Source organism: Mchenga conophoros, linkage group LG3 (genome assembly GCF_057382185.1).
Source record: "Mchenga conophoros isolate Kocher_MC1m ecotype Shallow Benthic linkage group LG3, M_conophoros_male_GT1.1, whole genome shotgun sequence".
NCBI classification, from domain to species: domain Eukaryota; kingdom Metazoa; phylum Chordata; class Actinopteri; order Cichliformes; family Cichlidae; genus Mchenga; species Mchenga conophoros.
The window spans coordinates 74424771-74440951 of NC_140528.1; the positions used below are offsets into that span (position 1 = coordinate 74424771).

At 40.5% G+C, this 16181-nt stretch overlaps 1 protein-coding gene across 4 annotated transcripts in view; it reads right to left on the reverse strand.

Moving 5' to 3' along the window:
• The window catches only part of pcxb (pyruvate carboxylase b), a 326810-nt gene that overhangs the window by 270897 nt on the left and 39732 nt on the right, over positions 1–16181 (reverse strand). The gene's annotated exons all lie outside the window — the stretch shown is intronic.

Consider the following 16181-nt stretch of genomic DNA (forward strand, 5'->3'; position numbering starts at 1 on the left):
TATGATGAACAAGACGCTAAAAGACATCTGCTGGCACTTTCTTGGCAACAATCTTAGAAAAAAAACTAATGCACAAAATCTAAACAGAAAAGAAACCAAGCAATCGAGTGTACACGAACACAGTTATAAAAAAAAAATATAAAAATAAAAAAATTTTAAAAAGTGCTTTTCAGACTTACTCCAAAAATCCGACAGCAAAAGCTCACCTTCAAAGATGGATTCTAACTTTCTGAAAAGCCAAACATACATGCATGAAGATAAAACTTAGACTGAATGCCATTTCTACACTACGAAAGGTGAGGACTCCAATTCCCCAGACATGAAATAGCATCACTGCTCTGCACAGTTGCATTCTGCACTTCTTTACTTCGACAGACGCCCACAGCTTAGGTCAGTGGTTCCCAAACTTTTTTGCTAGGCCCACTTTGTTTTACAAGAAAAATGTTGGCGCGCACATCCTCCAACCACACACACCCATATTTTGCTCCACTGCGGTTTATTTCACACCTCAAACATTTAGTAAACAATTAAGCAAATACAAGTAATCTGCAATAAATTAAGGTAGTAAGAAAATAAACTACTAAGTCTTTTACGCTACGTCCGCACCTACACAGGTATTTTTCAAAACGCAGCTGTGTCGTCCAAACGTAAACGGCGTTTCCAATCACCGAAAACAGATTTTTTAAAAACTCCTTTTTTGCCTTTACGTGTGGAGGAAGAATACAGAGTTCGTCATGCAACGTCAAAGGTATGTGCCTTTTTTCACGTCACGCTGTGCGCCACGTTACATGAGATGAATTGCAGAATGGCAGATAGAGACAAAATACTGTTAATCTGACTATCTTCAGGTTTTACAGGCTTACACACGCAGTTACTGTCCCTCCATTTACAAAGGCAGAGGCCTCATGGTGTAATTATTTTACATGTAGTTGTTTTTTTCCTGTGTAATAATATTCAACATTGCTATCAATACATTTGTCAAAAAATGCCTCTCTGTGCAAAATGGGTTTAAAAACAAACTGTGGGATACTGTTTGTCCATGATTTGAACGGGGGAACAAATCGTGGCAGGATCAGCCCGATATTATTTGTATCCAGCTGTAATTTTACTGTATAAAGAGCCAACATCTCCAAAATGTCAGGAGTAGTTAGTAATTACAACAAGTGTTTGTAAACCACAAATCAAGAATGTGGGATACTGTTTGTCCGTGATTTGAAGAGCCCAGCGCTGCTCCCGACGAAGGGAAAACCAATTCTGCAGGGGAGACCTACCTCAGCACATATGCAGGTGAAACCAAAGGGCAGATATGCTTCACCATATTTTCTAGTCTTTGGCTTAGAATAAAGTTGGTTTGGAAACATATTCAGCGATGCTTCATCTCCTGCTTTGCGTTTATGGAGGCGCCCCGTGCCAGCAGTGTCCAAGCGTTTTGTTTTGGGGGTTTTTTTCCTTTTCATTCCGCGCCCCCCCTGCAATGGCTCTGCACCCCCCCTAGGGGGCGGGCCCCAGACTTTGGGAAAGTCTGGCTTAGGTGAATATGAGAAAGCACCAGCACTAAACCTCCCATCAAATTTATTTATATTCTTCTAAGCTAAAAAAAAAAAAAAAGGTTTAAAAAAAAGCTGAAAAGAAAAACAGAAAAACACTCGCTCAGAAACATCACTGATATCTGGTATAAATCTGGTATACCCTCCTCTCATCTCTCAGGTGGGGAAGTGCATATTTCAGAGGAGGACTGGTTTCAAAATATGGTCCAGCAAGGGCGTGAGGAAAATAGGAGACCTTTATTCGACATGCAGCTTTCTTCCATTTGGCGCCCTGTACCAAACATGACATTTCTAAAAGGCAGTGCTTTAACTCTCTTATACCAGGAAACCTAAAAGAGGTCACGTTTCTATTTTTCACAGCCTTGATGTCTCATGATGACGAGACCAGCATAGGTCAGCTAGACGTGTGAAAGAATAGACACTCGAAAAGATAGGAGAAGTTGAATGGCAAATGTGATGTTTTAAGTGTATTTTAATGCCATTACGATACAAGACGCTACAGGGAGGAGGTGGATCGTCTGGCTGAGTGGTGCGACAGAAACAACCTGCTGCTTAACACCGAGAAGACCAAGGAGCTCATCGTGGACTACAGGAGGAATGCTGACCCACATCCACCCATCCACATTAAGGGGACGGCTGTGGAGCGTGTGAGCAGCTTCAAGTTCCTGGGAGTCCACATCTCCGAGGATCTCACCTGGACGACCAACTGCTCCAAGCTGGTCAAGAAGGCTCACCAGCGCCTCTTCTTCTTGAGGACTCTGAGGAAGAACCACCTGTCCTCAGACATCCTGGTGAACTTCTATCGTTGCACCATCGAGAGCATCCTGACCAACTGTATAACAGTCTGGTACGGGAACTGCTCTGCCTCGGACCGGAAGGCGTTGCAGAGGGTCGTGAAAACTGCCCAGCGCATCGCCGGAGCACCACTTCCTGCCATAAAAGACATCTACAGGAAGCGGTGTCTGAAAAGGGCTGGGAAAATCATCAGAGACCCCAGTCACCCATCACATGGACTCTTCACCCTCCTGCCCTCTGGGAGGCGCCACAGGAGCCTCCGGACTAAGACCACCAGGTACCGGAACAGCTTCTTCCCCACAGCTGTCAGACTCCTGAACTCTGCCTCCTGACATCTGACCCACGTTAAACTCATGGACTGAACATACACACACCCACAATGGATAACTGTACCCTCAAACACAATAATGACATGGACTGAACCACCACTCACAACCACTAGCACTTTATATAGCCTCTGTAGAAACTATCTACACCCTCACTTATCTTAACTGCACTACTGTATAGCTCTGTGTAAATAATCATTATGTACATTCGATAATCTTTAATCCTATAACTGTTTACAACTTGCATAGATCCCATTTCTGTATAGCTGTATATCCCAGATTCTGTAAAGTTATTTATTTCATATTCTGTATAGTTTTTCATATTTATATCCTGTTCATAGCCTGTACATAGCTTGTACTCACTACAGCCTGTACATACTTATAGTTATAGAATATTCACAACATACTTCATACCGTGTACATTATAACATACCATAATAGACCCATTTCTGTAATATACTCACATATCTATATTATTGCTAATATATATTGTAATATATCTATATCACTAAAGCACTTCTGGATGGATGCAAACTGCATTTCGTTGCCCTGTACCTGTGCATGTGCAATGACAATAAAGTTGAATTCTATTCTATTCTATTCTATTGAAAACATATCACCCTGGAAAAGCTGAGCCGTTAGTCCCGCACTCAGTGCCTTTTTCTTAACATTTGTGTCCGTTTGTGAGGGGACTGTTTAAAGCTGAATGCAAATTGAAGACTGCTTTTCAGATTGCAACTCATACCCCTGGTATGTAGATACCAGAATCAATGTGTGTTCCAGGTATACATCCAAATCACTTCACTGTAACTGTAAGCAGTCAAGCCAAAATCAGTCATCCTTGCAGTCAGTAGGACAAACTTATGGAGAAAAATGCTACATTACACTGCAGACACTGACTTATACAATCAGCAGTTTTTGATCTCGACTTCCATTACTTGGTTTGCATTTAATCGTTTTATTATTAATGTTTAATATATGATGATGGTCTAAGAGCAATCTAATAAAAATGTTCCAAATACAAACATTTATGCCTTCAATAAGTTATTATTTTCATAGTATACGTGTAACCGTTTTACATCACCGGTTAGTCACATTGCAAGAATCTCTGATATACGGGCAGCAAGTCGGGCAGCAAGTCGAGCAGCATGCACAGAGAAAGAGCCAAGGACCTGTCAAAGCTCAATAGCGCGCAGCTTTGGTTCGTTATTAATTACAGCTGCAATATGATCAAATGTTTGCAGTGAAAAGCAGATTGCTTCAAACCTCAGGGTAAGAATATCCTCCATTTCAACCTGGAATTAAATTTTTAAAGTGGGGAAGTAGAAAGTACCGACATCAAGTCACACAATCAGAAGGTAAAAACACATTTTGACAGTAATGATTTCCAATCGTGCTTGCTAAATGTTGATTTTGCTGGGATGAAGAAATCCCCTCAGACCTTGAAAAGATTAAGCGTTATATAGCAAAAAAAGAGCATGTGAGAGTGTGTGCTGAATTCAAATGGTGGTACACACTGCAGGACAAAGATGTTCAGTCTTATTCTCAAAGTCTCCCGTTACCCCTTCAACTGAACGCACAACATTTTCCTCAAATCCCACTTCTCATGTTTTGCACCCTGCTAAAGTTGAAGACTTTGCATTTTTCTTCACTGCTCCCCATTCATTTCACCTCACCAAACCTCCCCTCTTTCTTGAGTCAGCCTCTCCTCACATCTTAATGTTGTGCATCATTTCTCATTTTTGTTAGGTCAGCTAGCGCCTCCTCCCTCTCTTCCACTTTGCTTTTATTTCTCAGTCACTCCCCTTTGTCTCTCACTCTGCCCTCAATCACCCTTCGCTCTGTCAGCAGTTAATGGAAGCATAATGAGCTTGTTGTCTATAAAATGATGAGAGGTGGGAATGAATGCAGCTGTCTAATGATCAAAGGGTAGGGAACAGAACAAGGCCGGACCAAAGGAGGGCACAAACACACATGGCTATACACTAATACAAGCGGAGTGAACACACTGCTGCAAACAGAGTAATGTTTACTAATGTAGACTGGCGTGCGGCCTGAATCAGACAGAAACAATCCATTCTCAGCAGAAATGCATGTTTAGCAACTTAGCAACCGAAAACTCAGGCTAAAACACTATTGTTCCCCTAATATCCACTTGCTTCCCCACTCCTTCCTCCTCTCCACTCCCTCAGTCTCACACAGAAATGGGTTTTCAACTCCCTAAAGATGCAGTTCTGTGCACACTCCTGAGTGCAGCTGCATTTGTGTGCGAGCCTAAGATTTGGCTGTAGTCTGGATGACAACACCCACACTACAGCATCTGACACAGCTGAAGGGAGGTGAACCGGAAAGAAACAGGAAACAAGGAAACTGCAGCGGCAAGAAAAATAGGAGCGAAGGGGGTTTGTTATCGTTTGCTGCCAGCTCTACGTGTGTGTCGTGTCAATCTTATACGTTTTATGCATCACAATTAGTGTCAGCAAAATGTAGGATGTGCACTGATCGGTACAGAATTATGAGCACTTGACAAATAGTGTGTTGTTCACTCTTGATGCCAAAACAGTCCTGACCCACTGAGGCATGCACTACACCTCTGAAGGTGTGCTGTGGTATCTTGCACCAAGATGTTAGCAACAGATACTTTAAGTCCTGTAAGTTGCGACGTGGGGCCTCCATGCATTGGACCCATTTGTCCAGAACATCCCTTAAATGCAGGATTGGATTTAGATTTGGGGAATTTGGAGCCCAAGTCAATACTTGTTGTTGTGCTCAAAGTATTCCTGGCTCATTTTTGCTTTGTGGCAGGTGTCACAGTACCATCCACTCAAGGATTTGGCCACTGGGATGTGAGGGATGTGGGTAAAAAGGCAGAGTGTACTAAATTGCCCTCAATATAATGACTTGGGCAGGTGTGAGATGCAAGTGTTTTGAGTAAGCAGGCACTTAAGCATCTCTGAGTGTTTTGCTTTCCTTTTGTTTATTTGGAAATGATCATTTTTATGTCAATGAAATACTGACCTGTCCACAGCACGGGGTGAGAAACCGCAACTCAAGACCAGACTGCGTGAGCTAGCCCAAATCCCCCTAAGTAAAGACTGAGCGAGTGGAGGCACGGTCATTTGCCTAGTGAGCCCAGAGCTGTCCAGGTAATACCACACACATATCTTGCACCTCGTGTGTGTGGCACAGTTCTCCAATTGAGCCTAGAGTGATGCAAAATTAATGTTTTACGCACATAGACAAAGTGGTTCAGTGACCATGACACAGGGCACATTATCCTCCTGAAAGAGGCCACAGAGATCAGGGAATACCATTTCCATGAGTGCAGGTACACTGTGTGCAGCAATGCTTAGGTAGGCGTTACGTGTCAAAGTAACATCCACATGGATGGCAGGACACAAAGTTTCCCAGCAGAACATTGCCCAAAGCGTCGCACTGCCTCCACCCACTTGCCTTCTTCCCATATTGTCAGTTGTGTAGTTATGAGTGATCAGTGTATGGTCACAGTATCAATGTCCCCATCTACAAACTTTACAGCATATAGATAAAGGATATAAAGCAAATAACGGCTTCCCACTCGAGCCAGTCTAAATGCTGAATCTTCACCTAGCACTGCAAGAGAGTTAAAGTATTAATCAATGATTCTTGGTCACCATTACTGCTGCAGCCAACAGAGACAAATTTGTAGAATAGTCTCATGATTAACAATGTCTAATGAGAATGAGTGATAGATGACCCAATTCTATGAAGAGCAGAGGAATCGCTAAAATCACCCACATTTGCCCTCCCTCAGTTCTACTGGGACTTACTTCCTCTTAAAAGGGATTTTTCCTTCCCACTTGAAGCTGCTGTTGGCCTTCTACCGCTCCTCAGTACAGAGCGTACTCTCCTACTTCCTGAGTATTTGGTGCACAGTGGTTACAACCGAGAACAGGAAGGCTGCACAGAGGGTAATTAAGACCAACCCAAAAAAAAATTAAATAAAATTAAAAAAATAAAAATCACTGGCTGCCCTCTACCACCCCTGGAGACCATCGTTAGATCCTCTTGTCTCAGGAGAACAAGGGCCATCACAGGTGACCCCTTGCACCCCCCCACCTGTTTGACAAGCTGCTCTCTAGTTAATCAGGTCCCACACCAAACACAAAAGGCTTCTTTACCAGGGCCATTCAGACTATTCCCCCCACCCCTGCCCACTCACCTCACCAATCTGAGCCACGGTCTGAGTAACCCTCATCACTCAGGCCCTCACACACTGACTCAGGCCAAGTCTTTTTTTCCTTTGCACCACTTTGCAACTGCTCTCTAATGTGTGCCTGTCTTTTTTGTGTACATCCTTGACTGTACACATTTCTCCTGTTTGTTATTTATTCCTATCGTCTGCCATTTATATTATATTCTTGCACAGCTGGTGTGAAGCAACCTTACAGTACATGTACACAATGACAATAAAAGGCCATTCTATTCTAGTGCTAGCTCATAGAGGGTCATGTGTTTGTTGTGGTTTCGGGGTATGATTTTAAGGGCCTTAAGGCGCTTGTTATTGTGATTCGGCTTTGTATAAATAACGTAGTAGAACTACCTGGCATTGACTTAAATTCAAACTTTCATTATACACCCATCTAAACTGGCATTCACAGACACCACGATTACTAATGACTGGTCTAAACCAACTCACCTCTCATCCTTCGTCTCAATAACAGTCAGTGCCATTGCTGGCAGTAATCTGCCCTATAAATAATATATATAAAATATATATTTTTCCACAAAGCACAATTTTGACATTTCCTATATTGTCTCTGCACTAGTTTAATTTAAATAAGCAGTTTAATTGACTAGAAAATCCTCTGGCTCGTTATCTGCTGGGATAGACTCGAGGGTGTTAGTAAATGGATGCATACTTTATGGGTCTTTACAATGCTGCTGAAAACAACAGTTTAAACAGCAGAGAAAGCTGTTAAAAAAATGATAAGGTGAAGAAAGCAAGAAAACCCAGAATGTAAATAAGAAAAAGTCAGACCCCAGGGGGAGCAATGACATGGTATAGTGGGGATGGGAAAAAAATTATAACTCAAGTAAAGGATTTAAAAAAAAGACTTAAAGACAGGAAGGTCACGCAAGGTCACTCAAGACTTAAATACATAATCCAACACGCATAACCAAGAAACACTGAACTGCTGATGCTGCTAGTATGAACGAGCATGTGTCTAATCTCATTTTATTACGAGTTCTTGCTTACTAACAGAAGTTAAAAGGACTAAGGGGGAAGCAGAGCAATAACCATGCATATTTCATTATATAGTCCACAGTCCATTATAAGGGGTTACAATTTCCACATTCATTCTTCAGCCAGTTTGCACCAAAGGCCCTGTGCCTTTCTTAAGAAGAGAGCAGGGGTGAAATGATAGTCGTCTCTTCATTCAAATAACTGAAACGTCTACTCATCTTTCAAATTAAATTTTCCCAAAGGTAAATTACTTTTCCTCCACCTCTGAGAGAGATTTTAGCTTTTACTGCATGTGGCACCACATTATGACTGCGTGCATTGTTCACATTTCTTCCTCAAGTCCTCATAAGAGCTGACGGGAATTAAAGCTGGTGGTTTTGCACTGCAGTAGACATTTTAGACACACTGTGCATTACTAGGATGCAAAGAAATAATTTAATGTAAACTCATCAGGGCTGCCAAATGAGACCCAACAGGAAACACCAAAATGTGACTGATGATTTCATTAGAAGCTCAAGTGTAATTTAGGAGCTTCTGCCCAAAAATGAGGGATTAATGTGTGTCTGGAGGAAGGTTTCCCTCATTAGTTCAAATAGAAAATAGTCAAACTTTGCCGACTACGCAGTTTAATGTCAAACAGTATGTCACACGCAGCTGGATTAAAGGAGATTTTATACCAGGTGTTGGCGTAGGGTTGAGCGGTATGAGGAAAATCTAATGTTGCAATACGTTTTGGCTGCGTGTTTAAATAACCTCCAAAAACAAATGTTATTTTTAACCATATAGTGCCTAAAACCTGCACTGGTATACTCATTAAAATCAACCATGAATGAAATGTTTATTTTTAACCTTTTTTTTTTTTTTTAAATCATAAGTTGCACACAGAGGTTTTTCAAAACAAAAGGCCCATTTTTGCTTATAACATAAAAATGTGATGACCTCAAATTAAAGAAACAAAAGTCTACTTAGCTACTAAAAACTGACCAAGAACAGTCACAGGTATCACAGCTGGTTAATTTAACACTCTTGAATCCTACTACTTATTCCTGCATCTCTCAGGATCTTACAAAGCTTCAAACGATGTAATTATTAATTTAGTCGTCGACAATATTGATAGTCATGACTAGTCGGCTAATCGTGGCAGCCCAGTTACGTTAAAGCCATTTTAACAACCCTATGTGGAAAAACTCGTGATACGTTGAGCATATTTGATTTTTTCGTCTGAGTTTTGGTTCCAAGGGTTTACTTGTACATATGATGACATTTGAAACTTCTCTTCAAATGTCATGTTTAATATGAGTATCGACCAGCGCTTCTACATGACAAGGAAATGCACTTATGTTTAAAGTTATTCCTGTGATGTACAAAGTGATAAATGTGATATTTTGACTCCTCATATCAAGGGTAGGCAACTCCAGGCCTCGAGGGCCGGTGTCCTGCAGGTTTTAGATGTGTCCTTGATCCAATACAGCTGGTTTAAATGGCTAAATTACCTCAACGTGTCTTGAAGCTCTCCAGAGGCTGGTAATGAACTCACTATTTGATTCAGGTGTGTTGACCCAGCATGATATCTAAAACCTGCAGGACCTGGAGTTGCCTACCCCTGTCATATAGCAATCCATCTATGTCTATACGTTATTGTTTGTATTTGCAACAAATGGTTTTAAATAGCTCTATGTAGGCTTATTATCACTTTGACCTTCACCACAATCTATTGACCTTGAAGAGGTCCAAGGTTAAATGTGACATATTAAATCTTTATACAATACTTTCTATTGTACGAATCAGTTTCTAAATTATAAACTGTCAAATCTTCCACAAATAAAATCATTAAGTTGACCTTGAAGACCTAGTTGGAGTTGAGCCAAATTTTAATGGATTGTTGAACGTGACCCCGCTTCACCCCTACAAAGTTTTATGAGAAATCATCCAAAACTTCTCAAACTATCATGTTTCCAGACAAAATGGTGACACGCACACTCTGCCAAAAATAAAACCACATTATGTTTTTGGCAGCAATAAAATAACATTTAAAAAAAAAAAAAATGTGGGTCTCTTTCTCTATACTTTACATCAGTGTAGAGCTGGGCGATAGAACGATAACGATATGTATCGCGATATAACTTTTACTCGATAGAGAAATTAAGCTATCGCGATAGACCTCGCCGCTCTTGTCCTCTTAAAATAAAAATTAAAAAAAATAAATAAATAAATAAAAGGTCAGCCAATCCAAACTAAGTAGGGCAGAGCCGAACCAATCACAGCCGCAGCGTCACGTCGCGTGACTTGTTAGGTACAGCACAAGTGCCAAGCCGCACGTGTTTGTTTGGGAAGCAGCCAGCGGGTAATGGAGCCAGCGCGTAATGGAGGAAATGAGTGTGCCGACTAGAAAAATCAACCGAGCGTGACCGAAGAGAAAACAGATGATGGTTCCAACGCCGGAGAGATTGTCGAACGGAAGAGCCATAGAAGTTCCGTAGTGTGAAGGTATTTCGGCTATTTCAAGTCTGACAAAAAACAGAGTAGCGTGCACTGTAAATTGTGCCGAAAGCAAGTCTGGAAATACAATAAACTGGTGCATGCGTCACACTGTGCGCCGCGTTATTGTTTCGGTGAAATGAATTTCTACAATACTGTTACTGTTAATTCTACTCTCTGCAGTGTTTAAATGCTTACATATACACACAGTTACTGTCCCTCCACACATACGACTCGGTTCTGCTTCTATGCCCCAGCTTTGTTTACTTTTTCCCACCGAGGCTTCTAGACTTCTGATTGGCCAACATTTCTGCACGGTTAGGAATCTAGCGCCACCTGCTGCTTTGGCATGTTCATAGCAGCGTTTTCCTTCATTTCTGCCTTTATGTGTGGACGGGATTATTTTTTAAAACGAAAACGGAAAATCTCAGTTTTCAAAAATACCCGTGTACGTGTGGACGTAGCCTCAGTCTCTGACTGGAAGCGCTAATTCGTCATTTGGCTTTTGTCAGACTAAAGTAACTGTTAAAACTGTTTGAAAAGCTAAGCTATACAACAAGGAGAGATTGAGAATTTCCTTTTAGTTCTCAGTTTATTTGATACTGACAAAAGTTAGTCAGTTTTGTCTGTTCTTCTGTAAAACAAACTAAGATTTATTTTTAGAATTAATATTTTGTTTCTAAGTGGAATTGACAATTTAGTCTGTTTCGTTTGTTCTATTTTGAAACTTAAACGCTTTAGCGGCTGCCTTTTGTGTAGTTTGCAATATTTGCCTTTATTTATCTGAAAAAGTCTCGTGTTCCTTAAATACATCTACTCTGAACTTATTATGGGAAATAAATATTTAAATAAAAACAAGCTGCTGATTATTTCACATTTTACTTGTGAGCAACGGCACATTTAAATCTTACAAATATAGTTATTTGGCTTATATCGTGATAGATATCGTTATCGCCTGAAATGAAAAAAAACATATCGTGATATGAAAAAAATCTCATATCGCCCAGCTCTACATCAGTGGTTCTCAAACTTTTCACAAGGAGTACCACCCTTATGACCGACATTAAAGTGCAGTAGTATAGGCCTATTTATCACCAGAGTTTATACAAGACAATTGTATTTTTTATATGAATGTTATTTAACTTAACTGTCATAAACAGGATGTGTAAAGTGATAATAACAACTGTACTGCATTAAAACATTAACAGGTGGGATAGTCTAAAGACTGCTTTAGATCAATATTACTTTTTTTTTTTTTTTTTTTTTTTTTTTTTTTCCTTGTTTAAAACAAACACACACACAACTGGAACACTTCAAATTTAGAGCCTCTCGTCACAAAAGAGGATCCTGGCCTATGATACAAGCACAAATCCAAACTCAGAATTCCCCCTTCCAGGCTTTAGGCGTCAGAGCCAACCACAGAGCAAACGCACTGCTGCAACACCTGCAATCATGTCTTTGTTCAGCATCTGATGCATTTTGTTGTTGTTTAGATGGTCCAAGGTGAGAGGTTTGACAACTGAAGACAAAATTAAAGAGCTGCTTCATTTAGCAGTTTCAGAATAGTTATTCTGCCTCTGTACCCCCCCCCCCACACACACACACACACACACACACACGGCCATTTATTGTTTGCCTTGTTTAAACCACCGTTACTGAACATTATGACTAATTGTCTCCCCTCACCCACCATTTTCTAGTGCGCCCTCCATGACATTCATCCAACTTTCCCTTGGCTGTAATTTCAGAAAGCAGTTGGCAAGAGTCCCCCCAACATCCCCCCCCCAGCTGGCAGAAACAATCAATAGCACCTCTCTTCCTCTAGTCTCAGTCCCAACACCTCACTTAAGCCCCCCCACCTCCCCGCCCCAAAGTCTTCTTCCCTCCCAAATTTTTCTATCCTCCCCAGAATGTCTCAGATCGCCAGCTCTGTGGGACTCTACTTCCAAAAAGCTTTTTATGCTCGTCTTAACACAAAAACACTTCCATTCTTAATCAGCAACAAAAACAACCCTGCCCGTCTCACACAGAGCTTAAATGTACAAATTCATGCAGTCCACACAGACATGCACGGTCTGCTGCACGTACATGCCAGCCACCGATACTCAAAATAGCACCCATCCAATCACAAGTGCCAATGTCACCCTGACATGGAAGACTCCTGCACCACTTTATGCATCCTACATTTCACAGACCGCAGCAGAATCCATCTGTGCTTTCTGCACACTGTGCACACAAACTATTGACCAAACTGAAAGAGAGAAGGAAAAAAAGAAAGAACGAACGGAGGTGGTAAAGGATGAAAGAAGAGAAAGTAATTATTTACCGCTTATTGGTGCTTACAATAAAAGTGAGATTAGCTTGTCGTTACAGCCACCTTCTTAGACATCCAATTATCTTCCTTTTGTTTCATCAATGCTGTTGTGTTTCTGCAGAGCGCTTCATTCAGACTCCTTAATCAACGAGCAGGTGCTACTTTAACATTTTATTGGAGGGAGTCTCTGAAATTTAGTTTTACTATCATTATTTATTTATTTTTTTAAAAAACAATGAGTAGTGTTTCTAAACACTGCATTTACAGCATCGTTCATCAGAGATTGAATAACTGGGAAATGAGAGAAATGAGCAGAACAAGTTTATTTACTTATAATTGTTAATTTGATTACTTGAGACAATATGGGATAAATATAAAAGTTTTTTTATTCCATTTGTTTGGTTCACACTAGAGATGGACCGATCCGATATTACGTATCGGTATCGGTCCGATACTGACCTAAATTACTGGATCGGATATCGGAGAAAAATAAAAAATGTAATCCGATCCATTAAATATCACGAAAGCACCTCACAAAACTTGCAACACGCCGTAACTCACCTCAGAACGTTAGCACGTCGGAGCAGTATGCATCACGTGATAGAGCGGCTGTGGCATGCGGGACCTGTCGGTGGTCTGGATAGCATGTGGAGCTTCGCTAGCAACCCGGCATTTCATCTCCGACAAAGTTATCCCCGAGAGAAGTAAAGCAAGTGTGTAAGTCCATCTCTGAATGTTTGTAAAGCATTCCTGCGTTAAGCTTAACGAGCGACTGCCTCTCCTGCTGCTACTTCAATCATGAAACTGCTTAACGATCAGCTGATCAGCTTTTCTGTCGCGAGTCCATCTCTCTTGTTTGCTTTTGGCCCACGTTGCACCAGAAAGAGGAAACCAGCGGCTGAACAACAGCAGCACGTTTAAGCTTGATCAGCTGTTGTTAGAATGTATTTAATATTAATTTCTACACCAGGATCTTTTTCTACGTAGCTGACGCTGGTAACTGTGCAGGGGCGGATCTAGCAAAGTTTAGCCAGGGGGGCCGATAGGGCATTAACAGGGAAAAGGGGGCACAAAGACATACTTTTCTTTCTTATTCTCATTTAAAATGTCGAGCTTTTAATTATTCAATATTTATCTGAATCTTACACCCAAAGTTTTAATCTGATGTAAAATGTATAGAAGTCCATTACTGCATATAGTAACTGTTAAGTCTAATATACCCTAGTAAGCTATAGTACTTTTTCCTTTGGGAAGGTACCATCTGTGCAGTCTGCAATTTTGTTGAAGAAAGATGTTGAATCTATTTAATATTTCTTGAAAAATAATTGATTTCTGTGCATTTTTTTTCACACTGCATCAAATTAAGGTTGATTACGTCGATTAAGCATCATGAGGTGGAGCGTGAGGGGTGGTTCCCTATTTTTTATTTATTTATTTTTGTTGTTGCTGGGAGTTGGAACCCTATTAGTTAGGTTGCTTAATATTTACGCTAAGTACTCTTTAAAATACCAGAATAGGGAGGATGGTGTAGGTTTAAGTTTATTAGATTGATCAGTATTGCTGAACTATGAATTTTTTTTTTTTTTGCATACAGGTATAACAGAATAGCTTTAGTGTAGTTGTTGTTTTAAACTTGAGTATGAACTTATACAAAATGCAGCAAGATATTTAAAAAAAACAGTTTTGTTGATTAAAAAACACTATATCGGATTCATATCGGTATCGGCAGATATCCAAATTTATGATATCGGTATCGGACATAAAAAAGTGGTATCGTGCCATCTCTAGTTCACACACAAAACATTGTGTTGGCCTAGTTATACCATTTTAAGAAGTTAACAGCATTAATGCGTGTACTGCTAAAGAACTGACACTGTAGCTCATCCGGATCATAATCTAGCAGAACTCGCAGGTTATCGGGTGTAAAAACTTTGGTTAGAGAGCGGAAGAGCACCAAAACAAAGGAAAAACACGGTGGGGTTTTCTAGTTGAATATTTCAGAATGCTTTCAGGCTTTTGAGGACAAAAAGGTTTTGAAGCCACAAATGGGTGTAAACACACAGAAGCATGCTGACAGACTGTTGGTGGGTCTGCGGGTAGAGAAAATGTTTACAATCCACTGACCAGCTCCAGAGACAAAGTGTCAGTCTGAATTTGCGAGCCCCCTCCCGTACGTGTCGACGGGGAACATGAATCGTCTCGGCTAGAGCGCATCGTCTCTTCGCTCACCGTCGCCATGGTGATTGACAGCAGAACTAATTCTGCATTTAACACCCTGGATTGACAGACGTGTGTACACACAAACAGCTTTACAGAAGGACAGGCAGGGGAAAGGGCCTGAAAAACCACAGGAGATGGCAGAGACACTCGAAACATCGGTCACTAAAAAGACCGCCTTAAATCCTTGGAAAAAAAACACAGCAGGTGCTGCCATTTAAGAATGGCGGCATACTAGTATCACTGAGAGTCCAAAAATCCAAGACAAAGACCAAAGAGGGAGAAATGGGAATCCTTTCTTCTCCTTAAATGAACTGGCATCCAACAGACAAACACCTGCTCTTATTTTTAGGACATCAGTTCTTTTCTTTAGTTCTTCTGACTGATAGGAAACAAAATCATGGACTAGAATGATATCTTACTACAAACTAGTGGTTCTGGTTGTTTATTACATCCATGAATACAGTTACACAGATGCAAAGGGGAAAAAAAGCTTCATTGTGCAGTTTTTCCCTTCATCCTGTTTGTGTCAGCACAAGGATAAATTATTGTAAATCACTTCTTTACACCATTGAACACTTTAACTTCTGAAATTCGATAGTCGTTTAACAGCTGTGCCACAATAGCGCAACAAGTTACAAGCAACACAATAAACCTCAATCGTGCACATTGTATCCGACTTTTGCTGCCCACCTAACACTAAACTGTACAGTGAAAGATATGCATCTACAATTCTTTTACTACGTACTTGTTTTTAGGATGAAATATAAAACTTAAATTTTCTTTCAATAAAATCCAAATAAATATGTATGAAGTCAAATGGGTAACGTTCAGCTACAGCACTACCACTAACAAGCATTTTCTGTGCATATAAACTAAGACTATGTGCCACAGTCACCCTGGTTTATCCTGCTCTGTGTTCTTTATTAGAAATAATGGTTTGCACACTGCAGAGCTCCAGATTCTTTAATCATTGCATCCAGTGATGTTTCAAGCACACCTGCTGTTCAGCATTTCTGTTCTCCGTGTTCCTTTATTACAGTGAACATGTATTCTGCATACATCTGTAGGTTTTTATCCTACACTACAGAGCGCCTCGACATGACAGTTCTGATTTGGAGCTTCAGTAATATCTTTGTAACTATCATGTTTTCAACTTCAGTAACAGGAGAACAGTTTATTGTACCATATCACAACAAAGTGAAATGACCTAAAAACAGTCTCGTAAGCGCAATAATTTTTCCCTGAAAAGCAAACAAATCCACAATTAACCAATT